A 6,000-nucleotide genomic window follows, 5' to 3' on the forward strand; every position below is an offset into this window, starting at 1 on the left:
CATCGGGGTGGCCGTCCCCCTCGCCATCCTCGCAGGGTCTCAGTGGCTTTATAATCCGGGTGGGTGCGGCGCTCGCGTGGGTCGGCCTCTGGGCGCACGCAGCACGCACAGCTCCTCCCTCTGCGGGAGAGCCGGACAGGCCGTGGGCTTCAGAATGTGGAAGAAACCGGAACCCGGGACCTGGGACCCGAGACGCGCTGCGGACCGGAAGTGGGGGAGGTGACGTGGGGAGTGCTGGCGTGGCCTGGGCCACATCCAAAGAGCTTAAGGTAGTGTGCTGATAGGCCTCCACGCGAGAGGAGGAGGGAGCCGACGCCTACTTCCCATTTAAGAGAGCTCTTCTTCCCCGCCCCCGGCACGAGCTGGCGTTCCTGTTCAAGGTTGAGCTTTCCCGCGCTTTGCGGCTCCGCCCCCCGGGGGCGGGGAAAAGGGTGGAGTCGCTGGGGAGATGAATTGCCGTGACACTGTCCCATCTGCACGCTTTCGCAGGATCCATCTGCAAGCCCAGTGTGCCACCTGGCGCACACTCTGCAGCCTGGCTGCGCGCCGCCGCCGCCCACCGCGAACACAGCCGCTCCGAACAAGGGTTTTTTTTAAAGATGTGTGTTCTTTTCACTTTTTGCGGTGTTGGGAGTGGAACCCGGGGCTTCACTCGTTCCCAGCAAGCTACCCACCCACTTAGCACCGTGTGGAGTTTTTTTTTTGTTTTAGCGATACCGAGGAATGAACCTAGAGAGTCGCACATGCTAGGCAAGTGCACTAACACTGAATCTATACCCCGTCTCTCACTTTTTGAGTCAGGGTTTTCACCAAGGTTGTCCTGCCTGCCTAGTAACTGGGGCTACACTGCTGCGCCACCAGGCCCAGAGTTTGGTAAAGCCTTTAAAAGGAGAGAGACTATTACCTGCCCTTGGGCCTCATAGCATTAGTCCCAGAAGTCTCAGGCGCCTCCTGGGAGCTATTTGTGATTTTTAAGGCTGCAACGCCGAAGTGTGACTTGGAGCTTCTGGATGGGAGTCTTGGAACCACCACATTCCACATGATGCCATCAAGCAAGTCGTTCTACGTCCCTGAACTTATTGTCTCATGAATAAAATGGTAATTATAATATCCACCTGCCAAGATTATTTTTGCAAGAATGAAAAGCTTAGAATGCAGAAGTACTGTTTATGAAATGATAACAAGCGGATGCACGCAGCTCCACCTCACCTGCCATCTCTCTCTGCAGGTACCACAGCTCACAGCACTCTTCTCTCTAAATAACTAATTGAGAGTTCTTTACTGGAGAGCTAAAGACGTGGCTCAGTTGGTATTTTAGAAACCACCTGGGATGGTGGCTCATGCTTATAATCCCAGCACTTGGGCAGTGGAGGCAGGATTATCAAATTCAAAGATAGGGAGTCTGATGCCAGCCTGGAATACACGAGACTCTTGAGTCCAACAGGAAAAAAACAGTCGCCTACTGGATGTAACCAACCTGCATTCTCTTTCCACGTCCTCTTCTAGGTCTCCCTATAGGTTTAATAATTACTATTCACATACATATATTATAATTAGAATTTTATGTCAACTCATTTAATCCTTACCATGACTCTAGAGGAAATATGATTGTGTCCATTTTATTGAGAGGGAACAAGCACAGGCAGGCCAGATTAACTGACTTTCACAAAGTCAAAAACGGTGGAATTAAAATTTTGAGAGTCCAGAAGGTAGATGCTGAACTGCAGATTCCTTTTACCAAGAGAGTTCTGGGTAGAAGTTTGTTCTTCAATTAGATGTACTAGTCATGTGTTTAGGGAATATTTTTCAAACTCTGTGCAATGGTAGAAATCTTGTAATCCCAACACCTGGGAGGTGAAGGCAGGAGGAGCAAGTGTTCAAGGCCAACCTCAGCTACCTAGTGAGTTCCAGAGTGTATTAGTTACTTTCTGTTGCTGTGGTGAAACACCACAATCATGACATCTGACAGGGAGTTATTTGGCTTATAGTTCCCGAGAGTTAGCATATGACAGCGGCGAGTGGCAGGCACAGAGCAGGCACAGGAACTGAGAGCTCACATCTTGAACTGCAGGCAGGAAGTAGACAGGGAACTGGGAATGGTGAGTCTTTCAACCCTCAAAGCCTTCCCCCAGTGACGTACTTCGACCAGCAAGACCACACTTCCTAAACCTCTAAACGTCAACTGGGGATCAACTATTCAAGTGCCTGAGACTTACATGAGACCCTATGACCAAAATGAGAGAGAGGAGAAGAATGTTTTAATTTAGCTAATACTTCATAAGCACCATCTGTGCTTATGTTACACACTGTTTAGGGCACTAGAGATCCAGCGGTGAACACGGTAGACAAGGGTCCCTTCGTGTTGGGACTGGAGAGATGGCTCAGCAGTTGAGAACACTGGCTGCCTTTGGACAAGACCAAGTTCAGTTCCCAGCACCCACATGGAGGCTCACAACTGTCTGCCAGTCCAATCCCAGAGGTTCTGATACCCTCTTCTGGCCTCCGTAGGCACTGCACATGTGGGACACAGATACACGCGCAGACAGAACATCCATAAACACAAAATGAAAGAAAAAAATAGAGCCCTGGTGTGGCCTGGGCATTCTTACAAATCTGAGGTCCAAATACTGAGACAAGCAGGCTCACTTGAACCCAGTTGTCCCGTCCAGCCTGGTCAAGATAGTGAGATCCTGTCACTAAAATAGTAAGTAAAGCCGGGCGGTGGTGGCGCACGCCTTTAATCCCAGCACTCGGGAGGCAGAGCCAGGCGGATCTCTGTGAGTTCGAGGCCAGCCTGGTCTCCAAAGCGAGTTCCAGGAAAGGCGCAAAGCTACACAGAGAAACCCTGTCTCGAAAAACCAAAAAAAAAAAAATAGTAAGTAAAATATATAGAAGCATATTAGAAATGATATTTGCGCCGGGCAGTGGTGGTGCACTCCTTTAATCCCAGCACTTGGGAGGCAGAGGCAGGCGGATCTCTGTGAGTTTGAGGCCAGCCTGGGCTACAAAGTGAGTCCAGGAAAGGCGCAAAGCTACACAGGGAAAAAAGAAAGAAATATTTGCCAGAAGAGAAAGGGGGTGGGTGACGAAGCAGTGAACATTCATGAGTTTCCTTTAAATGCCTATTATCATTCATAATTGAAGAGAACATTCTGAGAAGTCTGCCGACTGTATAGTCCAGCTCTTATAGTCCAGCTCTATGAGATTCTAGACAGGGAAGGACAACAGGGACAATACACCAGTGGTCCCAAGGGCTCAGGTGGAGGGAAGGATGATGAGGTCGTGCACAGGGACTTGATGGCATTGAACTTCTGTAAGACACTGTACTAATAGACACATGACATTCTGCATTTGTCAGAATCCATAGATTGGACACAAAGGGTGAAGCTTAATGTAAATTCATTAGTTAATTCTAGTTAATAATAATGCCTTGATATGTGGGGCAGGAGAAGTGGTTCAGTGGCTACTTACTCTTCCAGAGGACCCAGGTTCAATTCACAACACCCACATGACAGCTCACAACTGTCTAGTTGTGCCAGTTTAAGGGGATCTGACACCCTCACACAGACATTCATGCAGGTAAAACACCAATGCACATAGTATAATAAATCATAATAATAATGCATCAATATGATTGATCAGTTGAAAGAAATGTACAATGATTCAAGAGATAAGGGAAACTGATGAGAGAATGTATGGACACTATCTGCATTTTTTTGCCCATTTTTTTCTATAAACTTAAAAATCGATAAAAAACAAATTTTCAACTGGGCAGTGGTGGTGCGCACCTTTAATCCCAGAAGCAGACAGAGGCAGGTGAAGGTTTCTCTGAGTTTGAAACCAGCTGGCCTATAGAGCAAGTTCCAGGATGGCCAGGGCTATACAGAGAAACCCTGTCTCAATAAACCATTGAAAAAAAAAAATTCAAAACCAAGAACGTCTTCAAATTCAAAAACAAAATTTCAAAGCATGAGAGGAAGCCAGGAAGCGTGCTAGGGATATAGTTTTAGATGGGTTAGATCAGTGAAGGCTTTTCTAATAAGATTGCAATTAAATGGTCCCAGAAGAGCCCACTGACTGTGCAGCTATCTGGGTCAAGAACATTCCAGGAAGGAGGTATGAAAGGTTCTTAGGTGGGAGTGTGAAACGGGGGATCAGCGGATGGGAGAGGTGAGTCAGGTCATGGGGTAACCTGAAGACTATTTAAAACGTCTTTTCTGCTTGGCAGATGTGGTGGTACACACCTTTAAGTCCTAGCACTCGGGAGGCAGAAGCAGGCAGATCTTTGTGAGTTTAAGACCAGCCTGGTCTACAAAAAGTTCTGGAACAGCCAGGGCTACACAGGAAACCCTGCCTTGAAAAACAACAACAACAACAAAAAAAAAAATCAAATAAAAGGTCTTGCTTTTTTTCAGAGTGGAATAAGAAACCATCAAAAAAAGACAAGGGTCTGAGGAGATGGCTCCATGGTTAAGAGCAGTCACTGCTCTTGAAGGGGCCTGGGTTTGGTTCCCAGCACCAACATAGCCTTAAAAAAATGTAAGAAATACCAGTCGAGGTGACGTACCCCTTTAATCCCAGCACGCGGATCTCTGTGAGTTTGAGGCCAGCCTGGTCTGTATAAGGGAGTTCCAGGCCAGCCAAGGCTATATAGTGAGACCCTGTCTCAGGGAGAAAGAAAGAAGTGGGCAAAGAGAAATGAAAGGAAGATTCGGTTCTACCTCAAAGGCAAGAGCAGAATTTTAGTGGTCTGGGAGAGTGACCCAGAGGAGGTGTATAAAGTCAGGAGTGTGTGTAGTTAAGAGTAGGGAGGGAAGGCCATGGCTTCACAGACTCAGGCTGTTTTTGCGAATAAACAGCTTCTCAGAACTTAGGGGTGGGAGGTAGTTCGGTTGCCTGGTTTTGCAACCTCTGGGTTTCGGGTCTGGGGTGGCTGCTTCCTGGGAATTCCATGGATGGCAGATTTCCTGAAACCTTGAGCCTGTTTTACAGCCATGGTTCGTGTTTGTGTGTTTGTTTGTTTGTTTGTTTGTTGGAGGCATCCTTTATTATCACGGCCTTTAACTTCAGTTCCAGGCGATCCAACATCTTCTGACCTCTGAGGTCTCCTGCACACAAGTGGTGCACATACATTCACTCAGGCACATGCACACATACATAAAATAAATTTAATGTTCCAGGCAGTGGTGGCGCACGCCTTTAATCCCAGCACTTGGGAGGCAGAGGCAAGTGGGATTCTGTAAGTTCAAGGCCAGCCTGATCTACATAGCAAATTCCAGGACAGCCAAGGCTATACAGAGAAATCTATCTCAAAAAACAAAAAACAAAACCAAGAAGAAAGATGACTGTGGTGTCACACACCTGTAAGCCCCGCACTGGGAGGGCTGAGGCAGGAAGATCACAAGTTTTATTCTAGCCTGAGCTATCAGTGAGACCCTGTCTCTAAGTTTAAAAAAGAGCTGGAGAGATGGCTCAGTGGTTAAGAGCACTTGCTGCTTTTGTAGAGGACACAGGTTGGCTTCCCAGCACCCACATGGTGGCTTACAACTGTCTGTAATTCCAGTTCCAAGGGATCCAGCACCCTCTTCTGGCCTCCTCATGTACCAGATGCACACACAGTGCACATGCATACAGTCAGACAAAACACTCAAGAAGAAGTTTTAAAAAGAGACAGGCAGATTGACCTGGGAATGTAGCTCAGCAGTGGAGCTTTCCTGAGCATGTTTGAGGTGCTGGCTTCGATTCTCCTGCACTGCAAGAAGTGGGAACTGACCACAGTAATAGGTGCCTGTTTTCCCAGTACATGGAAGGAGCCTGCAGGAGGATCAGAAGTGAGTTCCAGGACAGCCTGGCCTACATGAGACCTTGTCTCAACAGATGAGGACAATAATGAAGAGAATCTAGGGTGTGTATGAAGACTGAAAGGAGGGAAGAGTCCACGGATCATCCAGGGGAACGCCAAGCTTTCAAGGAGACTGAGGCAAAAGAGCAACAGAAGCA

This window comes from Peromyscus eremicus, chromosome 6 (genome assembly GCF_949786415.1).
Source record: "Peromyscus eremicus chromosome 6, PerEre_H2_v1, whole genome shotgun sequence".
Lineage (NCBI taxonomy): Eukaryota > Metazoa > Chordata > Mammalia > Rodentia > Cricetidae > Peromyscus > Peromyscus eremicus.